The sequence below is a fragment of the Cetorhinus maximus genome, unplaced genomic scaffold, assembly GCF_964194155.1.
Source record: "Cetorhinus maximus unplaced genomic scaffold, sCetMax3.hap1.1 HAP1_SCAFFOLD_864, whole genome shotgun sequence".
In the NCBI taxonomy this organism is placed as follows: Eukaryota; Metazoa; Chordata; class Chondrichthyes; order Lamniformes; family Cetorhinidae; genus Cetorhinus; species Cetorhinus maximus.
In genome coordinates this window covers 47,764-73,152 of record NW_027596806.1, presented here as the reverse complement: position 1 = coordinate 73,152, position 25,389 = coordinate 47,764, and the positions used below count along the sequence as shown (strand labels likewise).

General features: G+C 52.7%; 8 pseudogenes; all 8 read right to left on the bottom strand.

The window, feature by feature from the left end:
• Positions 1 to 171: 171 nt before the first annotated feature.
• On the bottom strand, positions 172 to 349 carry LOC144674948 (U2 spliceosomal RNA; annotated as a pseudogene).
• A 3,348-nt stretch (positions 350 to 3,697) lies between these two features.
• Positions 3,698 to 3,874, bottom strand: LOC144674936 (U2 spliceosomal RNA; annotated as a pseudogene).
• Positions 3,875 to 7,224: 3,350 nt separating this feature from the next.
• Positions 7,225 to 7,405, bottom strand: LOC144674940 (U2 spliceosomal RNA; annotated as a pseudogene).
• A 3,343-nt stretch (positions 7,406 to 10,748) lies between these two features.
• On the bottom strand, positions 10,749 to 10,929 carry LOC144674949 (U2 spliceosomal RNA; annotated as a pseudogene).
• Positions 10,930 to 14,277: 3,348 nt separating this feature from the next.
• Positions 14,278 to 14,458, bottom strand: LOC144674939 (U2 spliceosomal RNA; annotated as a pseudogene).
• Positions 14,459 to 17,806: 3,348 nt separating this feature from the next.
• On the bottom strand, positions 17,807 to 17,987 carry LOC144674938 (U2 spliceosomal RNA; annotated as a pseudogene).
• Positions 17,988 to 21,341: 3,354 nt separating this feature from the next.
• Positions 21,342 to 21,515, bottom strand: LOC144674951 (U2 spliceosomal RNA; annotated as a pseudogene).
• Positions 21,516 to 24,863: 3,348 nt separating this feature from the next.
• Positions 24,864 to 25,043, bottom strand: LOC144674933 (U2 spliceosomal RNA; annotated as a pseudogene).
• Positions 25,044 to 25,389: the final 346 nt, after the last annotated feature.

Genomic DNA, 25,389 nt, shown 5'->3' with positions numbered 1-25,389 from the left:
GCGTGTTTTTTGTGTGTAGCTGCTGCGGGTGAGTGAGTGAGAGAGAGAGAGAGAGAGAGAGAGAGAGAGAAAGAAAGAAAGTTGGATTTTGGAACATGTACATGTTGAAAAGTAAAGAAAGCAGATGTTTGTAAGAAAACTATTTTTAGCATTGAAAATCCCCTGGAAAGGGGAGGGTGCACCGTTCCCAGAGATACTGCAATACCGGGTCGATGCGTGGAGTGGACGGAGCAAGCCCCTATTCCATCTCCCTGCTCCAAAAATCAATTTAATATATGGTCCCCAGATAAGGGACGTATCAGATATTAAACTGATAAGAACAGGTTGTTTTTTTTTTTTGTAAAAATATACTTTATTCATAAAATATCTTCAATCACATTCCAAACCATTTCAAAAACAACATTACAAGGGTACAATCCAGGTTAAACTTTTACAAAATGTATCACCAGGTGCATCAGTACAAACAATATTACAGTCATTTACAGCCTTTCATTTTGATCTGTACAGCCCGAGGGGCTCTAAACAGTTCCCAGTCTCTCGGTGCGCTGTGGTAGAAAGGTCTTAGACAGCGACCCTTCCCCATTGCGCCTTTGCGGCAGCTGCCCCAAGCTTTAGTGCGTCCCTCAGCACGTAGTCCTGGACTTTGGATTGTGCCAGTCCGCAACAATCGGTCGGGGACAACTCTTTGTGCTGGAAGACCAACAAGTTTCGGGCAGACCAAAGCGCCTCTTTCACCGAGTTGATGATCCTCCAGCTGCAGTCGATGTTTGTCTCGGTGTGTGTCCCTGGGAACAGCCCGTAGAGCACAGAGTCCTGTGTCACAGAACTGCTCGGGATGAACCTCGACAGCAACCACTGCATCTCTCTCCAGACTTTCTTTGCAAAGGCACAATCCACAAGGAGGTGGACAACGGTCTCTTCCCCACCACAGCCACCTCGAGGGCAACGTGCAGAGGGGGTGAGCTTCCTGGCGTGTAGGAAGGATCTGACGGGGAGGGCCTTTCTCACCACCAGCCAAGCTACGTCTTGGTGCTTGTTGGAAAGTTCTGGCGATGAGGCATTCTGCCAAATGACTTTGACAGTCTGCTCGGGGAACCATCCCACAGGGTCCACCCTCTCCTTATCCCTCAGGGCCTCTAGGACGTTACGTGCTGACCACTGCCTGATGGACTTGTGGTCAAAGGTGTTTTTCTGCATCAATTTTTCCACCAGGGACAGGTGGTACGGCGCGGTCCAACTACTTGGAGCGTTCCGCGGCAGCGTGGCCAGACCCATCCTTCGCAACACCGGGGACAGGTAGAACCTCAGCACGTAGTGACACTTGGTGTTTGCGTACTGAGGGTCTACGCACCGCTTGATGCAGCCGCACACAAAGGTGGCCATCAGTATGAGGGCGATGTTGGGCACGTTTTTTCCCCCTTTATCTAGAGGCTTGTACATCGCGTCCCTGCGGACACGATCCATTTTCGACCTCCAGATAAAGCGGAAGATGGCTCGAGTTATCGCCGTCGCGCAGGAGTCTGGAATGGGCCAGACCTGCGCCACGTACAGCAACAGCGAGAGTACCTCACACCTGATGACCAGGTTCTTACCCGCAACGGAGAGGGAGCGTCGATCCCACATGCCCAGTTTCCTCTTCACCATAGCCACTCGCTCCTTCCAGTTTCTAACGCATGCCCCGGTCCCTCCGAACCATATCCCCAGCACCTTCAGGCCGTCAGCCCTGACAGTGAAGGGGACAAAGGATCGGTCAGCCCAGTTCCCAAAGAACATGGCCTCGCTCTTCCCACGATTTACCTTGGCTCCCGAGGCCAGTTCGAACTGGTCGCAGATGTGCATCAGTCTGCGCACCGACAGCGGATCCGAGCAGAAGACGGCGACGTCGTCCATGTACAGGGAGGCTTTTACCTGAGTGCCTCCACTGCCTGGGATCGTCACTCCTCTTATGCCCGGATCCTTCCTGATGGACTCGGCAAAGGGTTCTATGCAACACACGAAAAGGACAGGCGAGAGAGGACAGCCCTGCCTGACTCCAGATTTGATCGGGAAGCTATCTGTTTCCCACCCATTGATTGAGACTGCGCTACTGATGTTAGTGTAGAGCAGTTGGATCCAATTTCGAATTCCCTCCCCAAACCCCATTTTGGAGAGCACATCCCCCATGTAGGTGTGCGATATTCTGTCAAAGGCCTTCTCCTGATCCAAGCTGATGAGGCAGGTATCCACACCCCTGTCCTGTACATAGGCAATCGTATCCCTGAGCAGCGCCAGGCTGTCAGAGATCTTCCTGCCTGGCACAGAGCAGGTCTGGTCAGGGTGAATCACCAATTCCAGAGCGGATTTGACCCGATTGGCGATGACCTTGGACAGAATCTTATAGTCCACATTCAACAGTGAAATGGGTCGCCAATTTCTAATTTCCTCCCTTTCCCCCTTGTGCTTGTAGATGAGGGTGATGATGCCTTTCCTCATGGATTCTGACATACTACCGGCCAGGAGCATTCTCTCGTACACTCCTAGCAGGTCTGGCCCGATCAAGTCCCACAGAGCCGAATACAACTCCGCCGGCAAGCCGTCGCTTCCGGGGGTTTTATTCTTCTCGAAGGACTCGAGGGCCTTAGTCAGTTCGTCAGGAGTTAGCGGTTTGTCCAGGCTCTCCCGCGTACTGTGGTCTAAGACCTCCGTGATAGAGGACAGGAAGGACTGGGAGGCCGTGCTGTCCGTGGGCTTCACGTCATACAATCCGGCATAAAAGGATTTGCTGATCCTCAGAATGTCGGACCGTGATGACTTTACTGAGCCGTCTTCTTCCTTCAGGCTGCTGATCACAGAGCGCTCTCTGTGTACCTTTTGGAAGAAGAAACGTGAGCACGTCTCATCCTGCTCCACGGAGCGGACTCTGGAACGGAAGATGATCTTGGAGGCCTCCGAGGCAAAGTGCGAGGCTTGCTGGCCCTTCACCTCTTGGAGCTCCTCCTTGACATCGACCCCCATCGACTGCAGCCGCAGCAGATTCTGCATCTTTTTCTGGCGTCGGGACATTTCCCTCTGTTCCTTTCTAGCTTTCTGGGTGCCTTTGAGGATGAAAAACCTCTTGATGCTTCCCTTGGTCACTTCCCACCAGTGTGTCAGGGACTCAAAGAGGGGTTTCACGGTTCTCCAACCTTTGTAATCCCTCTTGAGCTCCTCAATGTTCTCTGGGGTCAGCAGTTGCACATTTAGCTTCCATGCCCCCCTGCCCACCCTCAGGTCTTCCTCCAAGTGGCAGTCCGCCAGTAGGAGGCAGTGGTCAGAGAAGAACACCGGCTTGACCTCGGTGGATCTGACTGTGAATGCACGGGACACAAACAGGAAGTCTATCCTGGAACGAATGGACCCGTCTGGCCGCGACCAGGTGTATCTACGCTGCGCTCCGTCTGCAGGGTTGCTGAAGACGTCGTGCAGCTTGGCATCCTTAACTGTTTCCATCAGGGATCTGGACGTAGCGTCCAATCTGCTGCCGGCCCTGCCGGCGAGTGTTGGGTGAGAGTGCGTGTTTTTTGTGTGTAGCTGCTGCGGGTGAGTGAGTGAGAGAGAGAGAGAGAGAGAGAGAGAGAAAGAAAGAAAGTTGGATTTTGGAACATGTACATGTTGAGAAGTAAAGAAAGCAGATGTTTGTAAGAAAACTATTTTTAGCATTGAAAATCCCCTGGAAAGGGGAGGGTGCACCGTTCCCAGAGATACTGCAATACCGGGTCGATGCGTGGAGTGGACGGAGCAAGCCCCTATTCCATCTCCCTGCTCCAAAAATCAATTTAATATATGGTCCCCAGATAAGGGACGTATCAGATATTAAACTGATAAGAACAGATTTTTTTTTTTTTTGTAAAAATATACTTTATTCATAAAATATCTTCAATCACATTCCAAACCATTTCAAAAACAACATTACAAGGGTACAATCCAGGTTAAACTTATACAAAATGTATCACCAGGTGCATCAGTACAAACAATATTACAGTCATTTACAGCCTTTCATTTTGATCTGTACAGCCCGAGGGGCTCTAAACAGTTCCCAGTCTCTCGGTGCGCTGTGGTAGAAAGGTCTTAGACAGCGACCCTTCCCCATTGCGCCTTTGCGGCAGCTGCCCCAAGCTTTAGTGCGTCCCTCAGCACGTAGTCCTGGACTTTGGATTGTGCCAGTCCGCAACAATCGGTCGGGGACAACTCTTTGTGCTGGAAGACCAACAAGTTTCGGGCAGACCAAAGCGCCTCTTTCACCGAGTTGATGATCCTCCAGCTGCAGTCGATGTTTGTCTCGGTGTGTGTCCCTGGGAACAGCCCGTAGAGCACAGAGTCCTGTGTCACAGAACTGCTCGGGATGAACCTCGACAGCAACCACTGCATCTCTCTCCAGACTTTCTTTGCAAAGGCACAATCCACAAGGAGGTGGACAACGGTCTCTTCCCCACCACAGCCACCTCGAGGGCAACGTGCAGAGGGGGTGAGCTTCCTGGCGTGTAGGAAGGATCTGACGGGGAGGGCCTTTCTCACCACCAGCCAAGCTACGTCTTGGTGCTTGTTGGAAAGTTCTGGCGATGAGGCATTCTGCCAAATGACTTTGACAGTCTGCTCGGGGAACCATCCCACAGGGTCCACCCTCTCCTTATCCCTCAGGGCCTCTAGGACGTTACGTGCTGACCACTGCCTGATGGACTTGTGGTCAAAGGTGTTTTTCTGCATCAATTTTTCCACCAGGGACAGGTGGTACGGCGCGGTCCAACTACTTGGAGCGTTCCGCGGCAGCGTGGCCAGACCCATCCTTCGCAACACCGGGGACAGGTAGAACCTCAGCACGTAGTGACACTTGGTGTTTGCGTACTGAGGGTCTACGCACCGCTTGATGCAGCCGCACACAAAGGTGGCCATCAGTATGAGGGCGATGTTGGGCACGTTTTTTCCCCCTTTATCTAGAGGCTTGTACATCGCGTCCCTGCGGACACGATCCATTTTCGACCTCCAGATAAAGCGGAAGATGGCTCGAGTTATCGCCGTCGCGCAGGAGTCTGGAATGGGCCAGACCTGCGCCACGTACAGCAACAGCGAAAGTACCTCACACCTGATGACCAGGTTCTTACCCGCAACGGAGAGGGAGCGTCGATCCCACATGCCCAGTTTCCTCTTCACCATAGCCACTCGCTCCTTCCAGTTTCTAACGCATGCCCCGGTCCCTCCGAACCATATCCCCAGCACCTTCAGGCCGTCAGCCCTGACAGTGAAGGGGACAAAGGATCGGTCAGCCCAGTTCCCAAAGAACATGGCCTCGCTCTTCCCACGATTTACCTTGGCTCCCGAGGCCAGTTCGAACTGGTCGCAGATGTGCATCAGTCTGCGCACCGACAGCGGATCCGAGCAGAAGACGGCGACGTCGTCCATGTACAGGGAGGCTTTTACCTGAGTGCCTCCACTGCCTGGGATCGTCACTCCTCTTATGCCCGGGTCCTTCCTGATGGACTCGGCAAAGGGTTCTATGCAACACACGAAAAGGACAGGCGAGAGAGGACAGCCCTGCCTGACTCCAGATTTGATCGGGAAGCTATCTGTTTCCCACCCATTGATTGAGACTGCGCTACTGATGTTAGTGTAGAGCAGTTGGATCCAATTTCGAATTCCCTCCCCAAACCCCATTTTGGAGAGCACATCCCCCATGTAGGTGTGCGATATTCTGTCAAAGGCCTTCTCCTGATCCAAGCTGATGAGGCAGGTATCCACACCCCTGTCCTGTACATAGGCAATCGTATCCCTGAGCAGCGCCAGGCTGTCAGAGATCTTCCTGCCTGGCACAGAGCAGGTCTGGTCAGGGTGAATCACCAATTCCAGAGCGGATTTGACCCGATTGGCGATGACCTTGGACAGAATCTTATAGTCCACATTCAACAGTGAAATGGGTCGCCAATTTCTAATCTCCTCCCTTTCCCCCTTGTGCTTGTAGATGAGGGTGATGATGCCTTTCCTCATGGATTCTGACATACTACCGGCCAGGAGCATTCTCTCGTACACTCCTAGCAGGTCTGGCCCGATCAAGTCCCACAGAGCCGAATACAACTCCGCCGGCAAGCCGTCGCTTCCGGGGGTTTTATTCATCTCGAAGGACTCGAGGGCCTTAGTCAGTTCGTCAGGAGTTAGCGGTTTGTCCAGGCTCTCCCGCGTGCTGTGGTCTAAGACCTCCGTGATAGAGGACAGGAAGGACTGGGAGGCCGTGCTGTCCGTGGGCTTCACGTCATACAATCCGGCATAAAAGGATTTGCTGATCCTCAGAATGTCGGACCGTGATGACTTTACTGAGCCGTCTTCTTCCTTCAGGCTGCTGATCACAGAGCGCTCTCTGTGTACCTTTTGGAAGAAGAAACGTGAGCACGTCTCATCCTGCTCCACGGAGCGGACTCTGGAATGGAAGATGATCTTGGAGGCCTCCGAGGCAAAGTGCGAGGCTTGCTGGCCCTTCACCTCTTGGAGCTCCTCCTTGACATCGACCCCCATCGACTGCAGCCGGAGCAGGTTCTGCATCTTTTTCTGGAGTCGGGACATTTCCCTCTGTTCCTTTCTAGCTTTCTGGGTGCCTTTGCGGATGAAAAACCTCTTGATGCTTCCCTTGGTCACTTCCCACCAGTGTGTCAGGGACTCAAAGAGGGGTTTCACGGTTCTCCAACCTTTGTAATCCCTCTTGAGCTCCTCAATGTTCTCTGGGGTCAGCAGTTGCACATTTAGCTTCCATGCCCCCCTGCCCACCCTCAGGTCTTCCTCCAAGTGGCAGTCCGCCAGTAGGAGGCAGTGGTCAGAGAAGAACACCGGCTTGACCTCGGTGGATCTGACTGTGAATGCACGGGACACAAACAGGAAGTCTATCCTGGAACGAATGGACCCGTCTGGCCGCGACCAGGTGTATCTACGCTGCGCTCCGTCTGCAGGGTTGCTGAAGACGTCGTGCAGCTTGGCATCCTTAACTGTTTCCATCAGGGATCTGGACGTAGCGTCCAATCTGCTGCCGGCCCTGCCGGCGAGTGTTGGGTGAGAGTGCGTGTTTTTTGTGTGTAGCTGCTGCGGGTGAGTGAGTGAGAGAGAGAGAGAGAGAGAGAGAGAGAGAAAGAAAGAAAGTTGGATTTTGGAACATGTACATGTTGAGAAGTAAAGAAAGCAGATGTTTGTAAGAAAACTATTTTTAGCATTGAAAATCCCCTGGAAAGGGGAGGGTGCACCGTTCCCAGAGATACTGCAATACCGGGTCGATGCGTGGAGTGGACGGAGCAAGCCCCTATTCCATCTCCCTGCTCCAAAAATCAATTTAATATATGGTCCCCAGATAAGGGACGTATCAGATATTAAACTGATAAGAACAGATTTTTTTTTTTTTTTTTTGTAAAAATATACTTTATTCATAAAATATCTTCAATCACATTCCAAACCATTTCAAAAACAACATTACAAGGGTACAATCCAGGTTAAACTTTTACAAAATGTATCACCAGGTGCATCAGTACAAACAATATTACAATCATTTACAGCCTTTCATTTTGATCTGTACAGCCCGAGGGGCTCTAAACAGTTCCCAGTCTCTCGGTGCGCTGTGGTAGAAAGGTCGTAGACAGCGACCCTTCCCCATTGCGCCTTTGCGGCAGCTGCCCCAAGCTTTAGTGCGTCCCTCAGCACGTAGTCCTGGACTTTGGATTGTGCCAGTCCGCAACAATCGGTCGGGGACAACTCTTTGTGCTGGAAGACCAACAAGTTTCGGGCAGACCAAAGCGCCTCTTTCACCGAGTTGATGATCCTCCAGCTGCAGTTGATGTTTGTCTCGGTGTGTGTCCCTGGGAACAGCCCGTAGAGCACACAGTCCTGTCTCACACAGCTGCTCGGGATGAACCTCGACAGCAACCACTGCATCTCTCTCCAGACTTTCTTTGCAAAGGCACAATCCACAAGGAGGTGAACAACGGTCTCTTTCCCACCACAGCCACCTCGAGGGCAACGTGCAGAGGAGGTGAGCTTCCTGGCGTGTAGGAAGGATCTGACGGGGAGGGCCTTTCTCACCACCAGCCAAGCTACGTCTTGGTGCTTGTTGGAAAGTTCTGGCGATGAGGCATTCTGCTAAATGACTTTGACAGTCTGCTCGGGGAACCATCCCACAGGGTCCACCCTCTCCTTATCCCTCAGGGCCTCTAGGACGTTACGTGCTGACCACTGCCTGATGGACTTGTGGTCAAAGGTGTTTTTCTGCATCAATTTTTCCACCAGGGACAGGTGGTACGGCGCGGTCCAACTACTTGGAGCGTTCCGCGGCAGCGTGGCCAGACCCATCCTTCGCAACACCGGGGACAGGTAGAACCTCAGCACGTAGTGACACTTGGTGTTTGCGTACTGAGGGTCTACGCACCGCTTGATGCAGCCGCACACAAAGGTGGCCATCAGGATGAGGGCGATGTTGGGCACGTTTTTTCCCCCTTTATCTAGAGGCTTGTACATCGCGTCCCTGCGGACACGATCCATTTTCGACCTCCAGATAAACGGAAGATGGCTCGAGTGATCGCCGTCGCGCAGGAGTCTGGAATGGGCCAGACCTGCGCCACGTACAGCAACAGCAAGAGCACCTCACACCTGATGACCAGGTTCTTACCCGCAATGGAGAGGGAGCGTCGCTCCCACATGCCCAGTTTCCTCTTCACCATAGCCACTCGCTCCTTCCAGTTTCTAACGCATGCCCCGGTCCCTCCGAACCATATCGCAAGCACCCTCAGGCCGTCAGCCCTGACAGTGAAGGGGACAAAGGATCGGTCAGCCCAGTTCCCAAAGAACATGGCCTCGCTCTTCCCACGATTTACCTGGGCTCCCGAGGCCAGTTCGAACTGGTCGCAGATGTGCATCAGTCTGCGCACCGACAGCGGATCCGAGCAGAAAACGGCGACGTCGTCCATGTACAGGGAGGCATTTACCTGAGTGCCTCCACTGCCTGGGATCGTCACTCCTCTTATGCCCGGATCCTTCCTGATGGACTCGGCAAAGGGTTCTATGCAACACACGAAAAGGACAGGCGAGAGAGGACAGCCCTGCCTGACTCCAGATTTAATCGGAAAGCTATCTGTTTCCCACCCAATGATTGACACTGCGCTACTGATGTTAATGTAGAGCAGTTGGATCCAATATCGAATTCCCTCCCCAAAGCCCATTTTGGAGAGCACATCCCCCATGTAGGTGTGCGATATTCTGTCAAAGGCCTTCTCCTGATCCAAGCTGATGAGGCAGGTATCCACACCCCTGTCCTGTACATAGGCAATCGTATCCCTGAGCAGCGCCAGGCTGTCAGAGATCTTCCTGCCTGGCACAGAGCAGGTCTGGTCAGGGTGAATCACCAATTCCAGAGCGGATTTGACCCGGTTGGCGATGACCTTGGACAGAATCTTATAGTCCGCATTCAACAGTGAAATGGGTCGCCAATTTCTAATTTCCTCCCTTTCCCCCTTGTGCTTGTAGATGAGGGTGATGATGCCTTTCCTCATGGATTCTGACATACTACCGGCCAGGAGCATACTCTCGTACACTCCTAGCAGGTCTGGCCCGATCAAGTCCCACAGAGCCCAATACAACTCCGCCGGCAAGCCGTCGCTTCCGGGGGTTTTACTCTTCTCGAAGGACTCGAGGGCCTTAGTCAGTTCGTCAGGAGTTAGCGGTTTGTCCAGGCTCTCTCGCGTACTGTGGTCTAAGACCTCCGTGATAGAGGACAGGAAGGACTGGGAGGCCGTGCTGTCCGTGGGCTTCACGTCATACAATCCGGCATAAAAGGATTTGCTGATCCTCAGAATGTCGGACCGTGATGACTTTACTGAGCCGTCTTCTTCCTTCAGGCTGCTGATCACAGAGCGCTCTCTGTGTACCTTTTGGAAGAAGAAACGTGAGCACGTCTCATCCTGCTCCACGGAGCGGACCCTGGAACGGAAGATGATCTTGGAGGCCTCCGAGGCAAAGAGCGAGGCTTGCTGGCCCTTCACCTCTTGGAGCTCCTCCTTGACATCGACCCCCATCGACTGCAGCCGCAGCAGATTCTGCATCTTTTTCTGGAGTCGGGACATTTCCCTCTGTTCCTTTCTAGCTTTCTGGGTGCCTTTGAGGATGAAAAACCTCTTGATGCTTCCCTTGATCGCTTCCCACCAGTGTGTCAGGGACTCAAAGAGGGGTTTCACGGTTCTCCAACCTTTGTAATCCCTCTTGAGCTCCTCAATGTTCTCTGGGGTCAGCAGTTGCACATTTAGCTTCCATGCCCCCCTGCCCACCCTCAGGTCCTTCTCCAAGTGGCAGTCCGCCAGTAGGAGGCAGTGGTCAGAGAAGAACACCGGCTTGACCTCGGTGGATCTGACTGTGAATGCACGGGACACAAACAGGAAGTCTATCCTGGAACGAATGGACCCGTCTGGCCGCGACCAGGTGTATCTACGCTGCGCTCCATCTGCAGGGTTGCTGAAGACGTCGTGCAGCTTGGCATCCTTAACTGTTTCCATCAGGGATCTGGACGTAGCGTCCAATCTGCTGCCGGCCCTGCCGGCGAGTGTTGGGTGAGAGTGCGTGTTTTTTGTGTGTAGCTGCTGCGGGTGAGTGAGTGAGAGAGAGAGAGAGAGAGAGAGAAAGAAAGAAAGTTGGATTTTGGAACATGTACATGTTGAGAAGTAAAGAAAGCAGATGTTTGTAAGAAAACTATTTTTAGCATTGAAAATCCCCTGGAAAGGGGAGGGTGCACCGTTCCCAGAGATACTGCAATACCGGGTCGATGCGTGGAGTGGACGGAGCAAGCCCCTATTCCATCTCCCTGCTCCAAAAATCAATTTAATATATGGTCCCCAGATAAGGGACGTATCAGATATTAAACTGATAAGAACAGGTTGTTTTTTTTTTTTTTTGTAAAAATATACTTTATTCATAAAATATCTTCAATCACATTCCAAACCATTTCAAAAACAACATTACAAGGGTACAATCCAGGTTAAACTTTTACAAAATGTATCACCAGGTGCATCAGTACAAACAATATTACAGTCATTTACAGCCTTTCATTTTGATCTGTACAGCCCGAGGGGCTCTAAACAGTTCCCAGTCTCTCGGTGCGCTGTGGTAGAAAGGTCTTAGACAGCGACCCTTCCCCATTGCGCCTTTGCGGCAGCTGCCCCAAGCTTTAGTGCGTCCCTCAGCACGTAGTCCTGGACTTTGGATTGTGCCAGTCCGCAACAATCGGTCGGGGACAACTCTTTGTGCTGGAAGACCAACAAGTTTCGGGCAGACCAAAGCGCCTCTTTCACCGAGTTGATGATCCTCCAGCTGCAGTCGATGTTTGTCTCGGTGTGTGTCCCTGGGAACAGCCCGTAGAGCACAGAGTCCTGTGTCACAGAACTGCTCGGGATGAACCTCGACAGCAACCACTGCATCTCTCTCCAGACTTTCTTTGCAAAGGCACAATCCACAAGGAGGTGGACAACGGTCTCTTCCCCACCACAGCCACCTCGAGGGCAACGTGCAGAGGGGGTGAGACTCCTGGCGTGTAGGAAGGATCTGACGGGGAGGGCCTTTCTCACCACCAGCCAAGCTACGTCTTGGTGCTTGTTGGAAAGTTCTGGCGATGAGGCATTCTGCCAAATGACTTTGACAGTCTGCTCGGGGAACCATCCCACAGGGTCCACCCTCTCCTTATCCCTCAGGGCCTCTAGGACGTTACGTGCTGACCACTGCCTGATGGACTTGTGGTCAAAGGTGTTTTTCTGCATCAATTTTTCCACCAGGGACAGGTGGTACGGCGCGGTCCAACTACTTGGAGCGTTCCGCGGCAGCGTGGCCAGACCCATCCTTCGCAACACCGGGGACAGGTAGAACCTCAGCACGTAGTGACACTTGGTGTTTGCGTACTGAGGGTCTACGCACCGCTTGATGCAGCCGCACACAAAGGTGGCCATCAGTATGAGGGCGATGTTGGGCACGTTTTTTCCCCCTTTATCTAGAGGCTTGTACATCGCGTCCCTGCGGACACGATCCATTTTCGACCTCCAGATAAAGCGGAAGATGGCTCGAGTTATCGCCGTCGCGCAGGAGTCTGGAATGGGCCAGACCTGCGCCACGTACAGCAACAGCGAGAGTACCTCACACCTGATGACCAGGTTCTTACCCGCAACGGAGAGGGAGCGTCGATCCCACATGCCCAGTTTCCTCTTCACCATAGCCACTCGCTCCTTCCAGTTTCTAACGCATGCCCCGGTCCCTCCGAACCATATCCCCAGCACCTTCAGGCCGTCAGCCCTGACAGTGAAGGGGACAAAGGATCGGTCAGCCCAGTTCCCAAAGAACATGGCCTCGCTCTTCCCACGATTTACCTTGGCTCCCGAGGCCAGTTCGAACTGGTCGCAGATGTGCATCAGTCTGCGCACCGACAGCGGATCCGAGCAGAAGACGGCGACGTCGTCCATGTACAGGGAGGCTTTTACCTGAGTGCCTCCACTGCCTGGGATCGTCACTCCTCTTATGCCCGGATCCTTCCTGATGGACTCGGCAAAGGGTTCTATGCAACACACGAAAAGGACAGGCGAGAGAGGACAGCCCTGCCTGACTCCAGATTTGATCGGGAAGCTATCTGTTTCCCACCCATTGATTGAGACTGCGCTACTGATGTTAGTGTAGAGCAGTTGGATCCAATTTCGAATTCCCTCCCCAAACCCCATTTTGGAGAGCACATCCCCCATGTAGGTGTGCGATATTCTGTCAAAGGCCTTCTCCTGATCCAAGCTGATGAGGCAGGTATCCACACCCCTGTCCTGTACATAGGCAATCGTATCCCTGAGCAGCGCCAGGCTGTCAGAGATCTTCCTGCCTGGCACAGAGCAGGTCTGGTCAGGGTGAATCACCAATTCCAGAGCGGATTTGACCCGATTGGCGATGACCTTGGACAGAATCTTATAGTCCACATTCAACAGTGAAATGGGTCGCCAATTTCTAATTTCCTCCCTTTCCCCCTTGTGCTTGTAGATGAGGGTGATGATGCCTTTCCTCATGGATTCTGACATACTACCGGCCAGGAGCATTCTCTCGTACACTCCTAGCAGGTCTGGCCCGATCAAGTCCCACAGAGCCCAATACAACTCCGCCGGCAGGCCGTCGCTTCCGGGGGTTTTACTCTTCTCGAAGGACTCGAGGGCCTTAGTCAGTTCGTCAGGAGTTAGCGGTTTGTCCAGGCTCTCCCGCGTGCTGTGGTCTAAGACCTCCGTGATAGAGGACAGGAAGGACTGGGAGGCCGTGCTGTCCGTGGGCTTCACGTCATACAATCCGGCATAAAAGGATTTGCTGATCCTCAGAATGTCGGACCGTGATGACTTTACTGAGCCGTCTTCTTCCTTCAGGCTGCTGATCACAGAGCGCTCTCTGTGTACCTTTTGGAAGAAGAAACGTGAGCACGTCTCATCCTGCTCCACGGAGCGGACTCTGGAACGGAAGATGATCTTGGAGGCCTCCGAGGCAAAGTGCGAGGCTTGCTGGCCCTTCACCTCTTGGAGCTCCTCCTTGACATCGACCCCCATCGACTGCAGCCGCAGCAGATTCTGCATCTTTTTCTGGAGTCGGGACATTTCCCTCTGTTCCTTTCTAGCTTTCTGGGTGCCTTTGAGGATGAAAAACCTCTTGATGCTTCCCTTGGTCACTTCCCACCAGTGTGTCAGGGACTCAAAGAGGGGTTTCACGGTTCTCCAACCTTTGTAATCCCTCTTGAGCTCCTCAATGTTCTCTGGGGTCAGCAGTTGCACATTTAGCTTCCATGCCCCCCTGCCCACCCTCAGGTCTTCCTCCAAGTGGCAGTCCGCCAGTAGGAGGCAGTGGTCAGAGAAGAACACCGGCTTGACCTCGGTGGATCTGACTGTGAATGCACGGGACACAAACAGGAAGTCTATCCTGGAACGAATGGACCCGTCTGGCCGCGACCAGGTGTATCTACGCTGCGCTCCGTCTGCAGGGTTGCTGAAGACGTCGTGCAGCTTGGCATCCTTAACTGTTTCCATCAGGGATCTGGACGTAGCGTCCAATCTGCTGCCGGCCCTGCCGGCGAGTGTTGGGTGAGAGTGCGTGTTTTTTGTGTGTAGCTGCTGCGGGTGAGTGAGTGAGAGAGAGAGAGAGAGAGAGAGAGAGAAAGAAAGAAAGTTGGATTTTGGAACATGTACATGTTGAGAAGTAAAGAAAGCAGATGTTTGTAAGAAAACTATTTTTAGCATTGAAAATCCCCTGGAAAGGGGAGGGTGCACCGTTCCCAGAGATACTGCAATACCGGGTCGATGCGTGGAGTGGACGGAGCAAGCCCCTATTCCATCTCCCTGCTCCAAAAATCAATTTAATATATGGTCCCCAGATAAGGGACGTATCAGATATTAAACTGATAAGAACAGATTTTTTTTTTTTTTTTTTGTAAAAATATACTTTATTCATAAAATATCTTCAATCACATTCCAAACCATTTCAAAAACAACATTACAAGGGTACAATCCAGGTTAAACTTTTACAAAATGTATCACCAGGTGCATCAGTACAAACAATATTACAATCATTTACAGCCTTTCATTTTGATCTGTACAGCCCGAGGGGCTCTAAACAGTTCCCAGTCTCTCGGTGCGCTGTGGTAGAAAGGTCTTAGACAGCGACCCTTCCCCATTGCGCCTTTGCGGCAGCTGCCCCAAGCTTTAGTGCGTCCCTCAGCACGTAGTCCTGGACTTTGGATTGTGCCAGTCCGCAACAATCGGTCGGGGACAACTCTTTGTGCTGGAAGACCAACACGTTTCGGGCAGACCAAAGCGCCTCGTTCACCGAGTTGATGATCCTCCAGCTGCAGTTGATGTTTGTCTCGGTGTGTGTCCCTGGGAACAGCCCGTAGAGCACAGAGTCCTGTGTCACAGAACTGCTCGGGATGAACCTCGACAGCAACCACTGCATCTCTCTCCAGACTTTCTTTGCAAAGGCACAATCAACAAGGAGGTGGACAACGGTCTCTTCCCCACCACAGCCACCTCGAGGGCAACGTGCAGAGGGGGTGAGCTTCCTGGCGTGTAGGAAGGATCTGACGGGGAGGGCCTTTCTCACCACCAGCCAAGCTACGTCTTGGTGCTTGTTGGAAAGTTCTGGCGATGAGGCATTCTGCCAAATGACTTTGACAGTCTGCTCGGGGAACCATCCCACAGGGTCCACCCTCTCCTTATCCCTCAGGGCCTCTAGGACGTTACGTGCTGACCACTGCCTGATGGACTTGTGGTCAAAGGTGTTTTTCTGCATCAATTTTTCCACCAGGGACAGGTGGTACGGCACGGTCCAACTACTTGGGGCGTTCCGCGGCAGCGTGGCCAGACCCATCCTTCGCAACACCGGGGACAGGTAGAACCTCAGCACGTAGTGACACTTGGTGTTTGCGTACTGAGGGTCTACGCACCGCTTGATGCAGCCGCACACAAAGGTGGCCATCAGTATGAGGGCGATGTTGGGCACGTTTTTTCCCCCTTTATCTAGAGGCTTGTACATCGCGTCCCTGCGGACACGATCCATTTTCGACCTCCAGATAAAGCGGAAGATGGCTCGAGTTATCGCCGTCGCGCAGGAGTCTGGAATGGGCCAGACCTGCGCCACGTACAGCAACAGCGAGAGTACCTCACACCTGATGACCAGGTTCTTACCCGCAACGGAGAGGGAGCGTCGATCCCACATGCCCAGTTTCCTCTTCACCATAGCCACTCGCTCCTTCCAGTTTCTAACGCATGCCCCGGTCCCTCCGAACCATATCCCCAGCACCTTCAGGCCGTCAGCCCTGACAGTGAAGGGGACAAAGGATCGGTCAGCCCAGTTCCCAAAGAACATGGCCTCGCTCTTCCCACGATTTACCTTGGCTCCCGAGGCCAGTTCGAACTGGTCGCAGATGTGCATCAGTCTGCGCACCGACAGCGGATCCGAGCAGAAGACGGCGACGTCGTCCATGTACAGGGAGGCTTTTACCTGAGTGCCTCCACTGCCTGGGATCGTCACTCCTCTTATGCCCGGATCCTTCCTGATGGACTCGGCAAAGGGTTCTATGCAACACACGAAAAGGACAGGCGAGAGAGGACAGCCCTGCCTGACTCCAGATTTGATCGGGAAGCTATCTGTTTCCCACCCATTGATTGAGACTGCGCTACTGATGTTAGTGTAGAGCAGTTGGATCCAATTTCGAATTCCCTCCCCAAACCCCATTTTGGAGAGCACATCCCCCATGTAGGTGTGCGATATTCTGTCAAAGGCCTTCTCCTGATCCAAGCTGATGAGGCAGGTATCCACACCCCTGTCCTGTACATAGGCAATCGTATCCCTGAGCAGCGCCAGGCTGTCAGAGATCTTCCTGCCTGGCACAGAGCAGGTCTGGTCAGGGTGAATCACCAATTCCAGAGCGGATTTGACCCGATTGGCGATGACCTTGGACAGAATCTTATAGTCCACATTCAACAGTGAAATGGGTCGCCAATTTCTAATTTCCTCCCTTTCCCCCTTGTGCTTGTAGATGAGGGTGATGATGCCTTTCCTCATGGATTCTGACATACTACCGGCCAGGAGCATTCTCTCGTACACTCCTAGCAGGTCTGGCCCGATCAAGTCCCACAGAGCCCAATACAACTCCGCCGGCAAGCCGTCGCTTCCGGGGGTTTTACTCTTCTCGAAGGACTCGAGGGCCTTAGTCAGTTCGTCAGGAGTTAGCGGTTTGTCCAGGCTCTCCCGCGTGCTGTGGTCTAAGACCTCCGTGATAGAGGACAGGAAGGACTGGGAGGCCGTGCTGTCCGTGGGCTTCACGTCATACAATCCGGCATAAAAGGATTTGCTGATCCTCAGAATGTCGGACCGTGATGACTTTACTGAGCCGTCTTCTTCCTTCAGGCTGCTGATCACAGAGCGCTCTCTGTGTACCTTTTGGAAGAAGAAACGTGAGCACGTCTCATCCTGCTCCACGGAGCGGACTCTGGAACGGAAGATGATCTTGGAGGCCTCCGAGGCAAAGTGCGAGGCTTGCTGGCCCTTCACCTCTTGGAGCTCCTCCTTGACATCGACCCCCATCGACTGCAGCCGCAGCAGATTCTGCATCTTTTTCTGGAGTCGGGACATTTCCCTCTGTTCCTTTCTAGCTTTCTGGGTGCCTTTGAGGATGAAAAACCTCTTGATGCTTCCCTTGGTCACTTCCCACCAGTGTGTCAGGGACTCAAAGAGGGGTTTCACGGTTCTCCAACCTTTGTAATCCCTCTTGAGCTCCTCAATGTTCTCTGGGGTCAGCAGTTGCACATTTAGCTTCCATGCCCCCCTGCCCACCCTCAGGTCTTCCTCCAAGTGGCAGTCCGCCAGTAGGAGGCAGTGGTCAGAGAAGAACACCGGCTTGACCTCGGTGGATCTGACTGTGAATGCACGGGACACAAACAGGAAGTCTATCCTGGAACGAATGGACCCGTCTGGCCGCGACCAGGTGTATCTACGCTGCGCTCCGTCTGCAGGGTTGCTGAAGACGTCGTGCAGCTTGGCATCCTTAACTGTTTCCATCAGGGATCTGGACGTAGCGTCCAATCTGCTGCCGGCCCTGCCGGCGAGTGTTGGGTGAGAGTGCGTGTTTTTTGTGTGTAGCTGCTGCGGGTGAGTGAGTGAGAGAGAGAGAGAGAGAGAGAGAGAGAAAGAAAGAAAGTTGGATTTTGGAACATGTACATGTTGAGAAGTAAAGAAAGCAGATGTTTGTAAGAAAACTATTTTTAGCATTGAAAATCCCCTGGAAAGGGGAGGGTGCACCGTTCCCAGAGATACTGCAATACCGGGTCGATGCGTGGAGTGGACGGAGCAAGCCCCTATTCCATCTCCCTGCTCCAAAAATCAATTTAATATATGGTCCCCAGATAAGGGACGTATCAGATATTAAACTGATAAGAACAGATTTTTTTTTTTTTTTTTTGTAAAAATATACTTTATTCATAAAATATCTTCAATCACATTCCAAACCATTTCAAAAACAACATTACAAGGGTACAATCCAGGTTAAACTTTTACAAAATGTATCACCAGGTGCATCAGTACAAACAATATTACAATCATTTACAGCCTTTCATTTTGATCTGTACAGCCCGAGGGGCTCTAAACAGTTCCCAGTCTCTCGGTGCGCTGTGGTAGAAAGGTCTTAGACAGCGACCCTTCCCCATTGCGCCTTTGCGGCAGCTGCCCCAAGCTTTAGTGCGTCCCTCAGCACGTAGTCCTGGACTTTGGATTGTGCCAGTCCGCAACAATCGGTCGGGGACAACTCTTTGTGCTGGAAGACCAACAAGTTTCGGGCAGACCAAAGCGCCTCGTTCACCGAGTTGATGATCCTCCAGCTGCAGTTGATGTTTGTCTCGGTGTGTGTCCCTGGGAACAGCCCGTAGAGCACAGAGTCCTGTGTCACAGAACTGCTCGGGATGAACCTCGACAGCAACCACTGCATCTCTCTCCAGACTTTCTTTGCAAAGGCACAATCCACAAGGAGGTGGACAACGGTCTCTTCCCCACCACAGCCACCTCGAGGGCAACGTGCAGAGGGGGTGAGCTTCCTGGCGTGTAGGAAGGATCTGACGGGGAGGGCCTTTCTCACCACCAGCCAAGCTACGTCTTGGTGCTTGTTGGAAAGTTCTGGCGATGAGGCATTCTGCCAAATGACTTTGACAGTCTGCTCGGGGAACCATCCCACAGGGTCCACCCTCTCCTTATCCCTCAGGGCCTCTAGGACGTTACGTGCTGACCACTGCCTGATGGACTTGTGGTCAAAGGTGTTTTTCTGCATCAATTTTTCCACCAGGGACAGGTGGTACGGCGCGGTCCAACTACTTGGAGCGTTCCGCGGCAGCGTGGCCAGACCCATCCTTCGCAACACCGGGGACAGGTAGAACCTCAGCACGTAGTGACACTTGGTGTTTGCGTACTGAGGGTCTACGCACCGCTTGATGCAGCCGCACACAAAGGTGGCCATCAGTATGAGGGCGATGTTGGGCACGTTTTTTCCCCCTTTATCTAGAGGCTTGTACATCGCGTCCCTGCGGACACGATCCATTTTCGACCTCCAGATAAAGCGGAAGATGGCTCGAGTTATCGCCGTCGCGCAGGAGTCTGGAATGGGCCAGACCTGCGCCACGTACAGCAACAGCGAGAGTACCTCACACCTGATGACCAGGTTCTTACCCGCAATGGAGAGGGAGCGTCGATCCCACATGCCCAGTTTCCTCTTCACCATAGCCACTCGCTCCTTCCAGTTTCTAACGCATGCCCCGGTCCCTCCGAACCATATCCCCAGCACCTTCAGGCCGTCAGCCCTGACAGTGAAGGGGACAAAGGATCGGTCAGCCCACTTCCCAAAGAACATGGCCTCGCTCTTCCCACGATTTACCTTGGCTCCCGAGGCCAGTTCGAACTGGTCGCAGATGTGCATCAGTCTGCGCACCGACAGCGGATCCGAGCAGAAGACGGCGACGTCGTCCATGTACAGGGAGGCTTTTACCTGAGTGCCTCCACTGCCTGGGATCGTCACTCCTCTTATGCCCGGGTCGTTCCTGATGGACTCGGCAAAGGGTTCTATGCAACACACGAAAAGGACAGGCGAGAGAGGACAGCCCTGCCTGACTCCAGATTTAATCGGAAAGCTATCTGTTTCCCACCCATTGATTGAGACTGCGCTACTGATGTTAGTGTAGAGCAGTTGGATCCAATTTCGAATTCCCTCCCCAAAGCCCATTTTGGAGAGCACATCCCCCATGTAGGTGTGCGATATTCTGTCAAAGGCCTTCTCCTGATCCAAGCTGATGAGGCAGGTATCCACACCCCTGTCCTGTACATAGGCAATCGTATCCCTGAGCAGCGCCAGGCTGTCAGAGATCTTCCTGCCTGGCACAGAGCAGGTCTGGTCAGGGTGAATCACCAATTCCAGAGCGGATTTGACCCGGTTGGCGATGACCTTGGACAGAATCTTATAGTCCACATTCAACAGTGAAATGGGTCGCCAATTTCTAATTTCCTCCCTTTCCCCCTTGTGCTTGTAGATGAGGGTGATGATGCCTTTCCTCATGGATTCTGACATACTACCGGCCAGGAGCATACTCTCGTACACTCCTAGCAGGTCTGGCCCGATCAAGTCCCACAGAGCCCAATACAACTCCGCCGGCAAGCCGTCGCTTCCGGGGGTTTTACTCTTCTCGAAGGACTCGAGGGCCTTAGTCAGTTCGTCAGGAGTTAGCGGTTTGTCCAGGCTCTCCCGCGTACTGTGGTCTAAGACCTCCGTGATAGAGGACAGGAAGGACTGGGAGGCCGTGCTGTCCGTGGGCTTCACGTCATACAATCCGGCATAAAAGGATTTGCTGATCCTCAGAATGTCGGACCGTGATGACTTTACTGAGCCGTCTTCTTCCTTCAGGCTGCTGATCACAGAGCGCTCTCTGTGTACCTTTTGGAAGAAGAAACGTGAGCACGTCTCATCCTGCTCCACGGAGCGGACTCTGGAACGGAAGATGATCTTGGAGGCCTCCGAGGCAAAGTGCGAGGCTTGCTGGCCCTTCACCTCTTGGAGCTCCTCCTTGACATCGACCCCCATCGACTGCAGCCGCAGCAGATTCTGCATCTTTTTCTGGAGTCGGGACATTTCCCTCTGTTCCTTTCTAGCTTTCTGGGTGCCTTTGAGGATGAAAAACCTCTTGATGTTTCCCTTGATCGCTTCCCACCAGTGTGTCAGGGACTCAAAGAGGGGTTTCACGGTTCTCCAACCTTTGTAATCCCTCTTGAGCTCCTCAATGTTCTCTGGGGTCAGCAGTTGCACATTTAGCTTCCATGCCCCCCTGCCCACCCTCAGGTCCTTCTCCAAGTGGCAGTCCGCCAGTAGGAGGCAGTGGTCAGAGAAGAACACCGGCTTGACCTCGGTGGATCTGACTGTGAATGCACGGGACACAAACAGGAAGTCTATCCTGGAACGAATGGACCCGTCTGGCCGCGACCAGGTGTATCTACGCTGCGCTCCGTCTGCAGGGTTGCTGAAGACGTCGTGCAGCTTGGCATCCTTAACTGTTTCCATCAGGGATCTGGACGTAGCGTCCAATCTGCTGCCGGCCCTGCCGGCGAGTGTTGGGTGAGAGTGCGTGTTTTTTGTGTGTAGCTGCTGCGGGTGAGTGAGTGAGAGAGAGAGAGAGAGAGAGAGAGAGAGAGAGAAAGAAAGAAAGTTGGATTTTGGAACATGTACATGTTGAGAAGTAAAGAAAGCAGATGTTTGTAAGAAAACTATTTTTAGCATTGAAAATCCCCTGGAAAGGGGAGGGTGCACCGTTCCCAGAGATACTGCAATACCGGGTCGATGCGTGGAGTGGACGGAGCAAGCCCCTATTCCATCTCCCTGCTCAAAAATCAATTTAATATATGGTCCCCAGATAAGGGACGTATCAGATATTAAACTGATAAGAACAGGTTGTTTTTTTTTGTAAAAATATACTTTATTCATAAAATATCTTCAATCACATTCCAAACCATTTCAAAAACAACATTACAAGGGTACAATCCAGGTTAAACTTTTACAAAATGTATCACCAGGTGCATCAGTACAAACAATATTACAGTCATTTACAGCCTTTCATTTTGATCTGTACAGCCCGAGGGGCTCTAAACAGTTCCCAGTCTCTCGGTGCGCTGTGGTAGAAAGGTCTTAGACAGCGACCCTTCCCCATTGCGCCTTTGCGGCAGCTGCCCCAAGCTTTAGTGCGTCCCTCAGCACGTAGTCCTGGACTTTGGATTGTGCCAGTCCGCAACAATCGGTCGGGGACAACTCTTTGTGCTGGAAGACCAACAAGTTTCGGGCAGACCAAAGCGCCTCTTTCACCGAGTTGATGATCCTCCAGCTGCAGTCGATGTTTGTCTCGGTGTGTGTCCCTGGGAACAGCCCGTAGAGCACAGAGTCCTGTGTCACAGAACTGCTCGGGATGAACCTCGACAGCAACCACTGCATCTCTCTCCAGACTTTCTTTGCAAAGGCACAATCCACAAGGAGGTGGACAACGGTCTCTTCCCCACCACAGCCACCTCGAGGGCAACGTGCAGAGGGGGTGAGCTTCCTGGCGTGTAGGAAGGATCTGACGGGGAGGGCCTTTCTCACCACCAGCCAAGCTACGTCTTGGTGCTTGTTGGAAAGTTCTGGCGATGAGGCATTCTGCCAAATGACTTTGACAGTCTGCTCGGGGAACCATCCCACAGGGTCCACCCTCTCCTTATCCCTCAGGGCCTCTAGGACGTTACGTGCTGACCACTGCCTGATGGACTTGTGGTCAAAGGTGTTTTTCTGCATCAATTTTTCCACCAGGGACAGGTGGTACGGCGCGGTCCAACTACTTGGAGCGTTCCGCGGCAGCGTGGCCAGACCCATCCTTCGCAACACCGGGGACAGGTAGAACCTCAGCACGTAGTGACACTTGGTGTTTGCGTACTGAGGGTCTACGCACCGCTTGATGCAGCCGCACACAAAGGTGGCCATCAGGATGAGGGCGATGTTGGGCACGTTTTTTCCCCCTTTATCTAGAGGCTTGTACATCGCGTCCCTGCGGACACGATCCATTTTCGACCTCCAGATAAAGCGGAAGATGGCTCGAGTGATCGCCGTCGCGCAGGAGTCTGGAATGGGCCAGACCTGCGCCACGTACAGCAACAGCGAGAGTACCTCACACCTGATGACCAGGTTCTTACCCGCAATGGAGAGGGAGCGTCGCTCCCACATGCCCAGTTTCCTCTTCACCATAGCCACTCGCTCCTTCCAGTTTCTAACGCATGCCCCGGTCCCTCCGAACCATATCCCCAGCACCCTCAGGCCGTCAGCCCTGACAGTGAAGGGGACAAAGGATCGGTCAGCCCAGTTCCCAAAGAACATGGCCTCGCTCTTCCCACGATTTACCTGGGCTCCCGAGGCCAGTTCGAACTGGTCGCAGATGTGCATCAGTCTGCGCACCGACAGCGGATCCGAGCAGAAAACGGCGACGTCGTCCATGTACAGGGAGGCATTTACCTGAGTGCCTCCACTGCCTGGGATCGTCACTCCTCTTATGCCCGGATCCTTCCTGATGGACTCGGCAAAGGGTTCTATGCAACACACGAAAAGGACAGGCGAGAGAGGACAGCCCTGCCTGACTCCAGATTTAATCGGAAAGCTATCTGTTTCCCACCCAATGATTGACACTGCGCTACTGATGTTAATGTAGAGCAGTTGGATCCAATATCGAATTCCCTCCCCAAAGCCCATTTTGGAGAGCACATCCCCCATGTAGGTGTGCGATATTCTGTCAAAGGCCTTCTCCTGATCCAAGCTGATGAGGCAGGTATCCACACCCCTGTCCTGTACATAGGCAATCGTATCCCTGAGCAGCGCCAGGCTGTCAGAGATCTTCCTGCCTGGCACAGAGCAGGTCTGGTCAGGGTGAATCACCAATTCCAGAGCGGATTTGACCCGGTTGGCGATGACCTTGGACAGAATCTTATAGTCCGCATTCAACAGTGAAATGGGTCGCCAATTTCTAATTTCCTCCCTTTCCCCCTTGTGCTTGTAGATGAGGGTGATGATGCCTTTCCTCATGGATTCTGACATACTACCGGCCAGGAGCATACTCTCGTACACTCCTAGCAGGTCTGGCCCGATCAAGTCCCACAGAGCCCAATACAACTCCGCCGGCAAGCCGTCGCTTCCGGGGGTTTTACTCTTCTCGAAGGACTCGAGGGCCTTAGTCAGTTCGTCAGGAGTTAGCGGTTTGTCCAGGCTCTCTCGCGTACTGTGGTCTAAGACCTCCGTGATAGAGGACAGGAAGGACTGGGAGGCCGTGCTGTCCGTGGGCTTCACGTCATACAGTCCGGCATAAAAGGATTTGCTGATCCTCAGAATGTCGGACCGTGATGACTTTACTGAGCCGTCTTCTTCCTTCAGGCTGCTGATCACAGAGCGCTCTCTGTGTACCTTTTGGAAGAAGAAACGTGAGCACGTCTCATCCTGCTCCACGGAGCGGACTCTGGAACGGAAGATGATCTTGGAGGCCTCCGAGGCAAAGTGCGAGGCTTGCTGGCCCTTCACCTCTTGGAGCTCCTCCTTGACATCGACCCCCATCGACTGCAGCCGCAGCAGATTCTGCATCTTTTTCTGGAGTCGGGACATTTCCCTCTGTTCCTTTCTAGCTTTCTGGGTGACTTTGAGGATGAAAAACCTCTTGATGCTTCCCTTGATCGCTTCCCACCAGTGTGTCAGGGACTCAAAGAGGGGTTTCACGGTTCTCCAACCTTTGTAATCCCTCTTGAGCTCCTCAATGTTCTCTGGGGTCAGCAGTTGCACATTTAGCTTCCATGCCCCCCTGCCCACCCTCAGGTCTTCCTCCAAGTGGCAGTCCGCCAGTAGGAGGCAGTGGTCAGAGAAGAACACCGGCTTGACCTCGGTGGATCTGACTGTGAATGCACGGGACACAAACAGGAAGTCTATCCTGGAACGAATGGACCCGTCTGGCCGCGACCAGGTGTATCTACGCTGCGCTCCGTCTGCAGGGTTGCTGAAGACGTCGTGCAGCTTGGCATCCTTAACTGTTTCCATCAGGGATCTGGACGTAGCGTCCAATCTGCTGCCGGCCCTGCCGGCGAGTGTTGGGTGAGAGTGCGTGTTTTTTGTGTGTAGCTGCTGCGGGTGAGTGAGTGAGAGAGAGAGAGAGAGAGAGAGAGAGAAAGAAAGAAAGTTGGATTTTGGAACATGTACATGTTGAAAAGTAAAGAAAGCAGATGTTTGTAAGAAAACTATTTTTAGCATTGAAAATCCCCTGGAAAGGGGAGGGTGCACCGTTCCCAGAGATACTGCAATACCGGGTCGATGCGTGGAGTGGACGGAGCAAGCCCCTATTCCATCTCCCTGCTCCAAAAATCAATTTAATATATGGTCCCCAGATAAGGGACGTATCAGATATTAAACTGATAAGAACAGATTTTTTTTTTTTTTTTTGTAAAAATATACTTTATTCATAAAATATCTTCAATCACATTCCAAACCATTTCAAAAACAACATTACAAGGGTACAATCCAGGTTAAACTTTTACAAAATGTATCACCAGGTGCATCAGTACAAACAATATTACAATCATTTACAGCCTTTCATTTTGATCTGTACAGCCCGAGGGGCTCTAAACAGTTCCCAGTCTCTCGGTGCGCTGTGGTAGAAAGGTCTTAGACAGCGACCCTTCCCCATTGCGCCTTTGCGGCAGCTGCCCCAAGCTTTAGTGCGTCCCTCAGCACGTAGTCCTGGACTTTGGATTGTGCCAGTCCGCAACAATCGGTCGGGGACAACTCTTTGTGCTGGA